This window comes from Akebia trifoliata, chromosome 7, assembly GCF_017979445.1.
Source record: "Akebia trifoliata isolate Shusen 1 chromosome 7, ASM1797944v1, whole genome shotgun sequence".
Taxonomy (NCBI): domain Eukaryota; kingdom Viridiplantae; phylum Streptophyta; class Magnoliopsida; order Ranunculales; family Lardizabalaceae; genus Akebia; species Akebia trifoliata.
The window spans coordinates 3937417-3952810 of record NC_141381.1 but is presented as its reverse complement, the minus strand read 5'-3'; the positions used below and the strand labels follow the sequence as shown (position 1 = coordinate 3952810).

Below are 15394 nucleotides of genomic sequence, written 5' to 3'. Positions count from 1 at the left end.
AGAGTTTGCATACTTGCTAGAGTTATAAACTATTAACACGAGTCAAATAATGAAATTATCTACACTATAGGGAGACTATGATTGAATAAAAATTTATTGAGGTAGTATGGGGCAAAGAATGTTGATAAAATATGCACAGTAAGGTAGAGTAAAAAAATGAAATATCGTATTGAATATAAAGATAGTGGTGTATTGGGAATGGAGATTTTATTGCAGGTTGCAAATTTAGTATTAATAGATATTTGTATTGTAGTAGAGATATATTAAGTGTGGATGTTGTGTATTATTTTACTAAAAAATATTAAATTATGTGCAAATAATAGTAGTGTGTTTGCGGTAAGTCTATGCATTGAGGAGTGATAGTCATGGCAATTATGAGTAAAACATAATAGACGGTGTAATTGGTGGGAGAAGTAAAGATAAATAATAGAGAATATGTGATTGGTGATAAGGTATTAGTAAGGAAATGATATGATTGTTGTTGATAGATATTGGTGGGGAAGTGAGATAATGTGAGTTGATTATTAACTTAGGGTTATACACATAATGGATTAATTGGAGTATAAATTTAAATTGAAGTGATTAATTAATGAATGTGTTGGGGTGACGCAATATATGTGACATAAGGTTATGAGTTATAAATGAGATTAGCTTAAAACCAAGAATAGATGATAATCGAAAAGAGGTGTTGTTTATTACACATGTTGTGTTAGTGTGGTGACGACGAAGTTAAATAAGGTATGATTTCAATTTCAAGGATGAAATTTTTATTAAGGAGGGAGAATGTAAAACCCCAAATTTTTATTCGTATCTCGAGAAAAATAAATAATTGAATTTTGAAAAAATCCTAAAAGTGGGACTTATGGGTAAAACTTTAGGATATTTTTGATCATTTTTAATAGAATCTGACCTCATCATTGGATTCAAAATGATCAAAAAACATACTTTAGCATATAAGCACGCTCAAGTGTGAATCCGAATAGAAATGTTACAAAATCCTTGATTACCGAGTTGAATCAGATCAAGCTAAAATAATGATTTTTTGATAGAGAAAGAATTGTTAAGATTCGATCATACCATTGGATTCATAATGAAAAATTATTGAACATCGATTATTTACTTATCATTTTTGAAGATAAAAAAGTCTAATTATCGTTAAAAACGAAAACGACATCAATTTTAGGGTCCCATTGGGCCAAAAATGTAAATTTTTATTAGAAATAGAATTTGTAAAAATTGACTATACAATTAGATCCGAAACGAAAAATTAGATGAAATAGAGTATTCATTCGTCACTTTTAGAGTCCAGATGGTCAAATTATCGTCGAACGAAATAATATGAGAAATATCAATATCATCCCAATCATTATATAAACATTATTTAAATTAAAAGTCACTATTCATCGTCATTCTCAACCCGAATTTTTTTTTGATTTTTTTCGATCTTCCACTTCAGATTCACTGCAAAAAGCTCACCGTCGACTTCCGACGTAGAAAGGAGAAACATCCGTAGCCTTGTTTTCTACAAAATCCACCCAATTTCCTTCAATTTTTTTGTCTTTTTCACCCTATATCATCAAAAATCAGTTGTATATATATACAATAGTTTCATAACTTCGACATCGGATTTCATCTGTTTCGGGGTCAAACCGTCTTTCACCACAGAAGGGAGAAATGACGACGACATCGAAATCTTCGAAACCACTAGGCCAGATTCAAAAATCAACCACCTCGAAGTTTGATCCGCCTTGATTTCCGCTCACGCACTTCAATCTTTTCACACAGAGATTATAAGAAAATCTCAATTCTATTAGTAATCATAGATTGTGAAAATTGCATTTATGATTTTATTAAAAATTTGTGGTGTGTTTCCAAAAATTTAGAATTTAATTGATTATTTCAAATTCATGCAAGAACTTGCATATTTGATATATTTAATTGTATTTTATAATAAGTTATACGTAGGTAGGATATTTCACCGGATTTTATGTTGGCCAATTGGGTTCTGTGTATTGCTCGGACCCCATGTTGATCAAAGTTTTGTAATTTTTTAAGTTAATTTAAAAAATGAATTTTAGGATTTTAAAAATGATTTAATATTCAATGAACTCATATTGAGTTGATGAATATCAAAAAGTGGATATTTTGTTTGAAAGATTGAAAATTGTAAAAATAAAAAAAGAGAAAAAGGGTATGAAATGGTAAAATGTCAAAGTCACACCCAAGGGGTGACGTCTGCATTTTACATTGTTGTGTTGTGTGTAGGTTGCTGAACGGGTATCAATGGATAATATTACTGGTTGCATGTTTATTTACTTTCTGTTAGCGTGAGGCGTTGTTTGCTTTTTCGGGTGGTCATAGTTGCATGGTAGGAAACTGGATGTCCATTCTCAACCTTATATTGTTAATTTCTCTTTTGTTTTTAAATGAAAATTATATATATATACATATATATATATATATATATATATATATATATATATATATATATATATATATATATATATATATATATATATATATATATATATATATGTAACTATTTTGTGAGTTGTTAAAGAGTTTGTGAATGTTTGAAGTGATAGTGCGTCATATCATCCGGAGTAGTGTAATCTTATGTACGGTAGGGACTACTGTAGACACCCCATTTTTGCATCTGCCTAATTCGACAATTCGTCACTCGGTTACCATGAATTCCTAATGATGATCGCAAAGAACTCGAAGGCTTGTGAGTACTATTTTTGACTTTTCCTATTTCCAATCTTTTCACTCCCCCTACTCGTTACAATTCGACATAGAAATTCACACATGTCTAGGATCATTCCACGTTACACCCGATTTAGCAAGCACGTACGCTTAGATTCGCTACACAGGTCGATAACTTAGAGACCTCGCCACGCTAGGAAAATACAACTTTGAAACAAAGAAATAATCACGACAAAACTAAAAGAAATCTCATGTTAAAATTCGTAAAAATTTGCAAAAATCGACAAAATGACGAAAACACCCTTTATAAATTTTAGACTTCCGAAAGACCTCGAAAGTACCTCCATTGCACTCAGAACATGATTTTGATTATAATGGGACCCAAACAAATGAAAACAGAGAAATTTAGGAAAAATCATAAAAATGACCGAAATGCCCCTCAACCTCCAAATTCAACTTAGAGATCCCGATCCTTAGGAAAATGTAATAAAAATCGAAATCCAGTTAAAAATATAATAAAAATAAAAATAAAACTCAAATTATAAATTAAAAAATTCAAATTCAAACGATCGAAATTAAAAAATAAACAATTAAAATTAAAATCAAGCAATATTTAAACATTTAAAATTAAAATCAAACAATCGATTAAAACGTAATCAACAAATTAAATCCAATCAAAATTTTTTTTTTTCAAATCGATCAATTAAAATTCCAATTAACAATCATCAAAATTAAACTCAAATTTAATCAAAGAATTTAAAATCCAAATTAATCCAATCCAAAATCAAACTCGATCAATAAAATCAAATTGAAATTAAATCTTAATTGAATAATTAAAATTAAAATCCAAAATAAAACACAAATTCAAATTTAAATTACAAGAAAAAATTAAGTACCAAATCAAAATCAAAATGTCGATGAAATCCCATTAAAAATCAACTCAAAACGAAAATCCTCAACCAATCACGATGCATTAACAAGAGACAACTAGCGCTACGAGTAGTGGGGGATCGCCCCACCATCATTCTCCCAAAGGACGTGTAAAAATAAAAAAAAGAAAAAAAAATAAAAGAATTAAAAAGAGAAAAACAAAAATAGAAACCGATTTTTATAAAAGAGAGACGTCTCTCTCTAGGAACGTCTTCTTCTCCAACGTCCTTGGGCTGGACTCTCGACTCTTTCTATGCACATCTCTCTCCCTACTACATCTTCTTCTCCAATGGCTCGCTCCTCTACAGGCTGATCCCTCTCCTCCTTGTGAACTTTCTACATCTTCTTGCTCTCCTCTCTCACTCTCAGACCTTCTTCTTCTCCCACGAAGTTGCTGCAACACATTCCTATCATCACTGCCACCTAGCCAAACTTCTTCTTCTCCACCATTAAACCTGCAATATAGTCCTCATCACCAATGTCCCACCCCTCTCTTACTCTCTAACAATCTTCCTCTATCTCGCTCTCTCACGTTCTACCCTTCATAGCCTATCTCATCTCCACCATTAAACCTACAATATAGTCGATTCCAGAACACCCTTACTACAACGCCCTAGCCCCTTTGTGAGTCTTCATCTCGTGTTCTAGCACAGCCCTCACAATGTTTCCCATTTTTTTAAGTCACTGCAACGTTTCCTGTTACACTACATTCTACCCAACTAACACCTTGCTACCCCTTTTAACTTTTCATTAAACCTGCCACGTCTTCTCTCCAGACAACCCATCTCTTCATCTTTTTATCTTGCAACCCAACCCCCTGTTGCAACCACGTCTTCGTTGCCTAGTTCAAATTTTTTGAATCACTGCTACAACACCGTTACAGCGTACGTCAGAACCTCTCCCTCTAACTTTATCTCTCAGGAGCGAATACTAGCGAACCTTTGGATCTTACCTGAAGGAATAAACTCACCATTATCGATTCAATAGGTAATTTTATGTTCAATTTAGTCTTTTATTTTATTTCTCTTTTTTCTCTCCTTATTTTTGCATTACATTTTTTCTCTTTTTCTTTACTGTGTTCATGTGTTTTTAATTAGATTTTTCCCTTGTATTGATGTCCCCCATTGATTTTTTTTAAGTATCATAATCATTATAGGGTTTATCACAAAAGGGATTTTTATACTTGCGATGTTATGTGATGTCGTGTCTTGCTTTGAATAATTTACCATAGTCCCGATGCATCGTTTTTTTTTTTTTTATATTTTACTTTTGCATATCAATAAGGTAGGAAATATTTGTTTTTATGTATTTTTTTTATGTTTTCTTTTTTGCATGTTGCTCGAGTTAGGAGAATATTTTATTCTTTAGTTTTGTTTGACGTAGGTTTTTAGGGTTTTTTTATTTATTTGTATATTGAAAGGATTAGGAGAATTTTTTATTTTTATTTATTTTTGTATATTGATAAGGCTAGGAGATTTTTTTTTAGAATTTTACGATTATTATGTTTGAATGAATTTGTATGGCTTATGATGATATTCGAGCTCTTCTTGTCATTTCGGATTATTCCAAGTATGCATATTATTGAATGATAGCTATTTTGACAAAATCAAAAATCATGTATGCATGTTCATTTGATTAGTTTAAGGGTTCGATGAATATGAAAATTTTCCTATGGATTTTCCTTCAAATTCGGAAATTTTATGCAATGATATTTATCAATCTTCAATTTGGTAAGTATGATAACCTGGATTCTTTGTTGTTTGATAAATTTTCAATTGAGTGACTCTTGACAAATCCATAAGCTTCTAATTTGCGACTTCATTGTTCATATAATTCTTTTTTTTTTTTATAATTATTTTTTGATCATTGGAAGACTCATATTTGGAAACTTTCTAACATGAGATTGCATAGTTTTTTCTATTCTGGGAGAATGTACGTTCATAGATTTCTAATTTAGAAATTTCATATTTCAATAATTTTTCAATTTAAAAGATTTTGCATTCGTATATTTACAAGGTTTATGTTCATGAAAATTTGAGAGTTTCAAATTTAGAAACTTATGTTTTTGGAACTTTCTATTTTGGAAAATGTAGATTTTGAAAATTTTAATTTTGGAGTTCAGCTCACATTTTTAAATTTCTAATTTGGAAAATTTCAGATTCCTGATTTGGAAACTTCAGGAGTTTTAATTTAGCAATTTATATTAAGGATAGTTTGGAAAATATTTGCATGTGAAATTTCTTAATTGATTTTAGATCATGAAGCTAATTAGGACTTTTTCAAATCCTTCTATATTTTGTGGAATTCAAAGAATAGCCATGTAATAATGGGAGAATCTTAGCCATAGGATTCATTTGACAAATACGATATAAATTGGTGATGATAATTTGACCATAATTTTCTCCGTTGACCATAGGTTAATTTTAGATTGTAGTAGAGATCGATCATTTTGATTGGACGGGTTCGGTGCCTTACACCTTCCGAAACCTATAATCTGACCCCTTACCCATCTCTCTGATTCGTGGATCAACTCATGTTCATTTGGTATTATTTTTGGTTCCTAGACCTAAACTAGGTGGCGACTCCCATCTTTCAAAATCCCCCATTAATAAATCGGACCCCTATCTACTATTTAGTGAAGAAGGTCGAGGTGATTTCAACCACCAAGCTCATACGTGGTATGGGACGCGTATGAGAGTGAAGTCACAACTGGAATCCAAGTTATTCCTCTCTATCTTTACCAGTGAACTTGTAATGTAAAGTGGTTGTATACGAATGGTTTGTATATTTGGGAATCACATACACGCCTAATAGGCATAGACGAAAATGATTAGTCAGTGGTTACTAACAATCTATAGTAGTCGAACGTTCTGATAGATCGAAAAAAGACCTATTGCTTACGGTCACGTCAAACGATCAGCTAGAGCTGAATAAATGGTCAACCAAATGTAGTAAGTGCAGCGACCGACCACAAAATCAGGAACTAAAAGTCAGTAAGGAATTGTAACATCATGTCCCGACTGGGAGCAATCCAGTTGTGAATCCCAACTCTCTAATTCTACTACTCCACCATTGTGTATTATGTATATGTTGTCTTATTTTAATATATAAAATGAAATGCATGTTTAATGTTTCCAATTGATCAATTAGATTTGTATATAAAGAAAATGCAATAGTGAGTACTGTTGATTAATGTAATGTTAGTTTTAAAATATCTAGTTGCTCATCCCTGGCTATATGTACCAGTTTATCGTAGTTTTTTCTATAAAAACTTGTACTGTTAAAATAATTCAGTATGCTTATTTGTTCATGTTAGGAGGGGTTATTGGCAAAAATAGTTTGTTTTCCCTACTAGGTAACCATTGTTACTCATCATTTCCTTCCTTTTTTTTTTTTAGTTTCAGAGCCTGCAGTTGGAGTGACGAGCGTAGAACCAGCGAGTAGGGACATCTGGTGGGTCAGATAGACGACCGGAGTCCATTACCTGGTGAGTACTGAGGTTATTACCCTTAATGGTGTCAATTAGACCAAAAGTATTATAGATTTTGTTCTCAGCATTAGGACTTTTGTTAAAGTGAGAAATTTTTGTATAATCCTGTGTATAAATTTCTTTTTCCGCACTCTAGCTATCATACGTTATTAGATGTATATAGGCTTCCGCTAGTATTTTATTTTGTATGTATATATGTAGGATTGTATGTCGTTTATCAGGTGCAGGTTGAACGCCTTGGAATGTTAACATAAACAGGGGAGACCATGCCGAAATTTCGAGGTGCCACCTAGTACCTTGAGATCTGTCATGGGAATTTGTGTTAGCGTTTGGCAAGACGTCACATCAATCTTTGCAGATAAGTTGTAATATCAATGCTATTAATGCCAAAATCATTTAAGACGTGATATAACCTCTCATCTCTTTCTTTATTGCTTCATATTGACGATAATATTTTGTTTAGGTTTGGGGTAGGGTTAGCTCACAAATATATTAACATTGCTAGTTTATTTTCATGTTTTTAGAAAAGAATTAATAAAATAAAAAATATTTAACACTTACAAAATATTTTCTTCAAAGGTATTGCTTACATATGAATTTCAAATCTCATGCCCATGTCCAAAATGTTTTTTGAGCATGCATTATTTTTATTCCTCATCAAAAAAATCAAAAAATTACTTTGAAAAATTCACGATACTTTAAATTGGGTAAAAATAAGATTCTATAGAATATGAGTCAACCCTCTTTTCTCTCTAGAGTGTTAGGAAAAATCGAGTCTAGTGAACTATAACTTCCTTGTCCTTTGGTTGGCTGATTAGAAGAAAAATAGATATGAAGTTAGTATGATTTGGACATCAACCATTGGATTATACATGACACCTTGAAAATGACTACTTACTTTTTGAAAAAGAATATCAAAAAAATGTTGATGTGTGAAAAAATTGATAAATAAAAAGTAGAAAGATGTGAAAAAGACTAAATCAAAGTAATGAAACTTGAATTGAAAAAGTACAAAAATGAAAAGAGTCCAATAAGACCAAATAATTTCAGTAGGGTGAAAGTAGTAAATGGTAAAAACGTAAGTAAGCTAGAATATCACAGATAAAACTCCGTAGTGATATTAAAGTGAACATCCACACCTCTCACACTCCTAAACAAGAGGTTTAGTTTTGAGTTAAAACTTAGGAGAATCGACCATTCTTAATAGTTAGGAGGTGAAATCTTCCTGAAAAAGATGTTTTTTAAAAGAAAAATAAAAAAAATGCACAAGCACTTAAGTTATCTTTGAAAATTTTTAAAATGAGGAATGGACACTAAAATTTTGCTCAAACGTAATGGATCTATGACTAATTTGTGAAATGTCATTATATTCGCCTTAAATACTTTGATTTTGATTTTAATATTTTTAAAGTGTTGGAATTTTATGGGTATATTCATTGTAAACCTTCACGAGTCAAACTCTTCCACTAAAGGTAACCTAGGAGTTTAAGGGCTTGCTGCATTTACTAAATGCAGTCGTGTAACCTACGAATGTAATTTGTAATTTAGTTTTTACTTAATTTTTGCTCAAGACTAACAAAATCTAGGTTTAGGGGTGTGATTAAGGTCTAGAAAGTGATTTTTAGAGCCATAATTACATAGATTTTACGGGTAAAATATACACTAAATTCTCTTATTAGACATAATGCATTGTTAATCCATAATAATTGTTGCTTTCCATAAAATGATATATTTTGGGAACTAATTACTGTTATTTTCGTGTACAGGAAAAAATAGTAAAATTTTTAAAATAAATCAGAAAATTCGAAGAAATCACAGAGATCAAGGATCCGGAATAGGTCAATTGATCAAGACTCAGGTCAATTGGGCCTACATGGACTGCGACACCCTAGTCAATGTGAGCGGCGTAGTGATGTTGGTGAATCACTCATCGAAATTTTCACAAGAACTTTGTAGTTGAAGATTTTTCGTATTGAATTAGGATTTTGTAATTATTGTGTTTACAAAAGGATCCTGAACCTTAAAATCCCTAATCTAATCTCTATAAATAGGAGATCAGACTAGAGTTTAAATATATTTAGAATTTTAGAAATTTTCTCTCTTGTTTTGCTTTTAGTTTTTGGTTTAAAAGTAGACGCTTTGTAATTAAGGAGACTACCATTTTCAAAATCAAAATCAATAAAGAAGACCTTCTATTCTCTCACCTTTATGTTCTTTTTCTTTTATTTTTATTTTATTGTTCTTGCGACGACTATTGGTTAAACTCTCTGTTAGATCGGTCGAGGAAACCTGAGCAAGTTTTTATTAACCTCTTTTTAATTGTTCCTATAACAATGCTTTATTGTTATTGTGAAAACCTTTAAGTAAAAAAGTTATTGGAATGAATATTGCTTGTTCTACCGTTTTGATGGTTTATACTTTGAACAGTTCAAGATAAACCATGTTTTGCAAAAAACATTTATTATTTATCTTATAATTGTGACTTAATAAGTTGACCACATATTTTAAAGATTAATTTTTCGATTCACAAACATTAGTTTTGCTTAGTAGATCGAAATAAATAGAGGACAGTAAAAAATATTAACAGAATTTGTAAGGGTGGATCAGACCGATTTAAACTCTTCCTTAGTGATTTAATTATTTTATTTTATTATCTTTTTATATAGTTTATTCTCGAAAATTATTTTTAAATTAGTTATGTAAATCTGAATCAGATTTGAAGTAAAAAAAGAATATCAGATCAACGTTGTATTTGTGTATCGATCATTGCTTGCCAAGGTTTATATTATGTTCATTATTTTAATTGATAATCTACATCGAACAATTCTCATCATCAGTTGCGTTTTGCATTAGTTATCTAATAATTAGTGAAGGAAACTTAAGTTGGATCACCACCCATGTTTCTAGAGTACATAATCGTTCTTGAATGTTAATGTACTTAGAAAAAAATATATGGAAAATTGGTTCTACCATATGTATGGAAAATGCCTAGAAGTCTTATGTCATCTAGGCATGTTGGCACAATAAAATCTTTGACATTATAAGTGCCAAGGTAATGCTGGATAAAAGAGAGATTTTATTTTTTTTTCTTTATCATGTTAAGGGCATTTAATCTCGTAGGGTCTTTGGTGGGATTTGTTCCCTCTGTTTTTTATGATTCATCTACCACTCATCTTGAAGACACATGATTCACTCACGAGTCATTGGGTTGTAAATTTTAATTTCTAAGTAAAAACAACTCAAAATGGCGATTTTATAATCTTGACCAAATTTATTTTCAAGTTTTGAGGTCTAAGTCTAAGAATGAGTTTTTTTTATTGTTAAAATAATTGATTAGACATGTTTTTTTTTTTTCCTTCTGACTATCAATTTGTTATTTAGAAATTTTTGTGCTAAGCTAATGGACCAATGGCATGATGCCATGTGTATTTAAAAACCACTCAAAATTTGAACTCCTAACTGCTCACAAGCGTATGGTAGTCTTTTACACAATAAATATATTTATTATGTTGGCATTGATTGCCCCAAAGCATTTATCACAAAAAAAATATTTAATTCAAAATGCTTTACTGCTCATAGCATTTATTATGTAATCGATAAATAAAAACATTTATTGTGTACAAGACCAATACACCCTTGTCTTTTTCAATAAAAGACAACGATGAGGGGTATTATTGAAAAAGAAAAGTATTGGACAATGCTAACGTTCCCATGAAGTATTAGACGTTAGCATTCCCCCTTTCTCTCTCTCTCATTCCGACTTCTTGTAAATCTTAGGAAGCCTTTGAAATACAAAACTATTGCAATAGGAACAAAGATAGGGAACAAGTTACCTACTCCTAACGGTTTAAGTGAGCCCTTTCATTTTAAATTAAAAAATTCAGAATGAATCAAATCTCCTTAAGTAGGATTCTAACCTATGGCCGACCGCGAGGAACAACGAGAAATTAGATTGCATAAAGTTAAATTTTCATTCTCGACCCATGACCACTATGAGCCGAAGCTTCCTTCGTAACTCTCGGAACTCTTTCGTAGTAGTTCCATTTCATATGATATGTAGTTATAAACAAAAAGTTACCTACATTCCTATAAGAAAATTCTTCTTCATCATCTAAGGGGATTAAATTTAAATACCAACTTATCTTTTATGACGGCAACTTGGATGGTGTTTGGGTAGAACTCCTTGGTTACTTCTGACTCTTGCGGGGAGTTAGAAGTCGTTTGGATAATTTAGATAATCAACTCCTTCGAAGAATTACTCCGCGCAAGAGCAAAAAATTGCTCTTTATGAAAAAGTCACTAAAACCTACTTCTCAATTCGCATCTTGCGGGGAGTAAAATTCCAACGGCTTATTTTACCGAAATACCCTCAAATTTTCTAATTTTCCACAAAATACCCAAATTCTATTCGCCCTAAATCAGACGAAAACAGACGAAGAAGAACTCGCCCCTTCTTCTTCGTCGTTCTGCTGGTTGCAACCATTCGGCCAACAGAAGAGGTTGCCCTCCCCTTCTCTCTCCCTCTCTCCCAAATTCTATTTGCCCTAAATCAAACGAAAACAGACGAAGAAGGAACTCGCCCCTTCTTCTTCGTCGTTCTGCTGGTTGCAGCCATTCGGCCAACAGAAGAGGTCGCCCTCCCTTTCTCTCTCCCTCTCTCCCTCCCTCTCTCCCTCATCGCCATTATCTCCCTTTCTTGTCTCTATTATTCTAGAAAAAACTTTCGGTGTGTGAATCTGACAAGAGAAACGAAGTTAGGGCACGTTCGTGCTCTTCACCCTACCTCCCTCTTCGCCATTAAGGTAATTGGGGAGAAGTAAGAGTGTTTTAATTTTTTTTGTGAGACAGATCTCTGTTCATCTACAAAATGATTTAAACTAGATCTCTGTTCATCTATATTTCTGCTCTTATTGCAGATTTAGTTCTTAGCTCATTTAGCCAACCAGAACACCGGAGTGTTCTTCATATTTTCTTCAATCTCTCTCCCTCTCTCCGTAGACGAAAAGCCAAGGTACGTTCGATCTCTCCCTCTTTGAGTTGAAATGATTTTTTTTTCCATCCAAATTGAAATGAAATTATATGTATTTGTTTCAAGGATCTAGTTTGATAGAGATTACATGTAAATGGAAACTAAAACCCATTCTTCATTACTATTCATCTATCGAATGGGCTTAAATCCATTCGAAAAAGTTTCTTATTTTCTGATTCATGGGTGTAACTAAGTGTTTTTAAAACAAAAAAAATATTTGTTTTTATGAGCATAAAAGGGAGATGTGTCATGTGAGGAAGTGATCGGACTACTTTCCAATCCATCCGATGGCATGATCAGCCGGATAGAAACGAAACCGAAGCTTAATCTGTTGTCTCCATAGTCCTTGGAATTCTGGATCAAGGGCAAGCAAACTTTTTTCTATCTCAGTGTCTCCGGTAGTTGCAAACAATGTGTAAGAGCAAAAGTAATTTGGGTAACGGTGCTGGACCTTGACCACTTTCACCATTGTAATGGTTATAATGCTAGGCACTTTTTTTTTCCCTGTTATGATCAATATTTTATTTTTTAAATATGACATATAATATTTTCTATTTTGAAGGAAAGTGAAATAATAATAATAAAACATTATAATGATCCCAAAGAAATAAGACGATGACCTTTGCATTGGGACACTATTAGAATGCGAACTGGATGGTAGTGTAAGTGTGCTTTTCTGGGGTATTATGATCGATGCATCTTAATCAAATTAAAAAGAAAAGTTTATAAGATGACTGTATGTCTGGCTACATTCTATGGAGCTAAATGTTGGGAATCGAGGAACATATTCATAGATTGTGCATTGCAAATATGAGGATGTTGAGATGAGTGAATGGTGTAGACGCGGGATTTCGCCATTACGATGACCCTATCTACGATGGTTTGGAGTCGCCACCATTCATTTTTGTAAGTGGGTGTGAATGGTCACCCGATGTGCATCTTTTTATAGAAAATGTGACATTTTTTGTATTTGGTGACTCTCGATGGATAAAGATGAATCAACCCTTGAGATTCGGGTAAGCAACTCGGTTGGAGAAAAGGGAAGGTGTTAGGCACCCTTTTCTCCCCACTAGATAGTGGTAACCTCAACTCAACTCGGTCATTTAATTAAAAAAAATACGAAAAATGATGTGCCACGTGTTGTGCATTTGTACCCTAGATAGGGGTTCATTTTCGACTTGATCATATGGTCATTCCATTGATGGAAATGACCCTTATAGATCTTTAGCCTTGGGGTCCATTCATCCTAAAAAATAAAATGAAGGGGAGAGGGGTGATAGAAGAGGGAGGAGGAGAGGATGTAGAAGAGAGAGAGGGGGGGGGGGTTGCCTTGAACCCACCTTGTATCTTCTTTCTTCTTTTCTTCTTCTTCTTTGAGTCTTCTTTAGTCCTTAGTATTTTAAGCAAATACAACTCTTTTTTTTTGGTTGAAGGAGTAAAGAAGAGATGATGAGTATGTGATTTTTTTTTTATGAGACTTAGGGAGGCTTAGTGTGAGGGAATTGATGAGGATTTTCTTAGTGAGAGGGGTGATAGTTGTTAGTAGAGAGAGTTGGAGACAATTTTGTAGTGAAGGTTGGGGGCCATTTTTGGGAAGAGGAGGAGGGTATTTATAGATGTTTAGGAGTTATTTTAGGGATATAATGGGGTGAAGTGAAGAAAAAGGGTAGAATGATTATGAGTTTGAGAGAGAAGTGGGTGTAATTTAGAGGAGATTGGAGGGTATTTAGGTAAGGAGGGTTAAATGGGTGAGTTTTGACCCAAATGGTTTGGATCCTACCCAACCCATTTGGGTGGAGTGTTTGGTGAGGTAAGTTTAAGATGGTGGTTGTGATTTGATTTAAGAGCATTGAGGATTTAAAGAGGTGGTTGATGATATTTTGGGAGGGTGAAGGAGATGATGCCATGTGTTAAAGTTGGTGGAAATGAAGGGTTGGGATAGGTTGATGGGAGAGGTTGAGTGTTTGACTTGAGAGGATGGTGTAGGTTTAGGTTGTAGATGTAGGTTTTGTAGGAAATGATGAGGGTAGATTAGGGGAGGTATAGGTTAGGGGTGTGGGTAGATGTGTTTGATTTGAGAGAAAAGGTGATGGGTTGATGTGTGGGTAGATGGGATTTAAAGCAAATTAATGGGGTAGGTAGTTGGGTGAGGGAGGTGAGATGGGGTGATGACATGTGTCATCTTTTGATGATAAAAGAGTGATTGGTTGATGTGGGTTGTGGTTTATGGGTTAGGGTTGTGGGTTGGATAATGAATTGGATATGGTTAATGATTTGTGGGCTTTGTAGTGTTGGGCTTGGGTTTTAGAAATGGTTTTGGGTTTTAGGGATTGGTTGAGGGTTGTTTTGAAATGGATTTTGAGGGTATAGGTTGGTTTTAGATTTTAGGTGATGTGGGATTAATTTTAGGCTAGGGGTAAGATGAGAAATCGATTTAGGAAAGTGTTGAGGGCTTGTGGGCCTTAGGTGGGCCTATGGTTTTTACGGATACGGAGGCGGAGCGGTGATAGTATAGGAGGGGTAGGCATCTCAAGTCTCACCTTTTTAATTTTTAATTTTTTTAGATTTTTGCAATCATTAATTTGATCAAAAATGCCACGTGTTGGCGAATCGGGCTTTTTAGGCCCGTTGGTGAAATTTATCGAAAATTTGACGTTTTTTATTTTGGAAGCGGAGCGGTGAATATTGGGAAGACGTAAGGTAGGCCGAGTCCTTTTTGTGGCCTCCTAAACCATTGAGAGGTCTTAGGGGCCTCGGGTTGGTAAAAATGTCACTTTTCAATGACTTGGGCCTTTAAGGCCCGTTGGCCCATTTATTTAGAAAATCGATATTTTTGGGCCCTTTCGAGAAGTGGCCCGTTCAAATTGAGGTGTCTACAAATGGAAAGACCAAGAAGGATAAAATTGTGAATTAGCAGATTCATGAAAATGTAGTAATAGTACAACTAAATTGTGCTTCTTGAATGTGAACCGTATCTCAGAGAGTCATACTATGCATGTTTGGTTGCTGTTGAATTAGTGACTCTGTCATGATTTTCGTAACAAATTCTTGTTTGGAAAGTAAATGACCGATTCCTGTGGGACTGAATATGTAGACTTGAAGGTGTGATTTAGTTTATGTCATTTTTACTTTCATTTGTGATAAAATTCATCTTAGAAAGCTTAATGACAAGCATGCCTCATTTTTGCAGTAGTTCGAGGCATACAATTCAAATGGTACTGTTGTAGCTGGAGATAAAA

The 15394-nt window shown here is 33.3% G+C and overlaps 1 long non-coding RNA gene across 2 annotated transcripts in view; it reads left to right on the top strand.

Annotated features, from left to right (window-relative positions):
* The first annotated feature begins 11540 nt into the window (after nt 1-11540).
* Nucleotides 11541-15394, top strand: part of LOC147398031 (uncharacterized) — a 6568-nt gene continuing 2714 nt past the window's right edge. The window contains exons 1-2 of one of the 2 annotated variants that reach the window (XR_015179720.1): nt 11541-11928; nt 12043-12137. This is a non-coding gene — a long non-coding RNA (uncharacterized LOC147398031). The remainder of the gene's footprint in view (nt 11929-12042; nt 12138-15394) is intronic. The other variant, XR_015179719.1, reaches the window with a different exon arrangement.